Here is a 727-nt window from a genome sequence, read left to right as displayed (position 1 = left end):
CGTACTTTAACGAACTCCTCCGAGGGATTTAGTCGGATCGACTTCAAATTTCTGCTGTGCCTTCTAAAGGCATTGAATAAGTTGTGCTATTTGTGAGTTTTTGTCAATGGGCGTGTCTGTGGCGTCTATGATTCGCCATGAAACAGGAAGTTATTATGACTTCAGTCTGCATGCTCTGCAGTCTGCACCAAACTGTACATGTAGGATGAGAGTCCCGCCCTGAACACATGTACATGCTGATATTCACTCACACCGGCAGAGCTCCAGAATATGCAGTGCAGAGGAGGAGGGACTGATACAGACTGATGGTATTCTTTCTAAACGTAACTCACTACTTGTGATGTCAGATAAAGTTATTGAGTTACTTTGCTGTTGTAAACCTTAATGTTTTAAAATATTAAATTAAAAGCAACCAGGCAGTTAATATGTAAGCTTCAATATACAGTATGTTTATTTATCGCAAGTGATATCTCAATACATAACGTTCTCGCACATTGAATATTTTCCTCATACCATGCAGGCCTACCTCATGCCCGTTGGGTCTGGTTTTACCAAATAACCATGACTAAATAATATTAAAGTATCCATAGTGGTATCGACAAAGAATCGTATCGTTAAGCAGTCTCAAAAAGGGTATCAATAAAAGTTAACGATCCCCATCCCTAGTTATACCCCTACTCAAAAAACCCTCCTTCAACCCTATTCAAGTTTGGAACAACTGGCCAGT

The sequence above is a fragment of the Micropterus dolomieu genome, linkage group LG01 (assembly GCF_021292245.1).
Source record: "Micropterus dolomieu isolate WLL.071019.BEF.003 ecotype Adirondacks linkage group LG01, ASM2129224v1, whole genome shotgun sequence".
Classification (NCBI taxonomy): Eukaryota; Metazoa; Chordata; class Actinopteri; order Centrarchiformes; family Centrarchidae; genus Micropterus; species Micropterus dolomieu.
Note: the sequence above shows the minus strand (reverse complement) of the source record.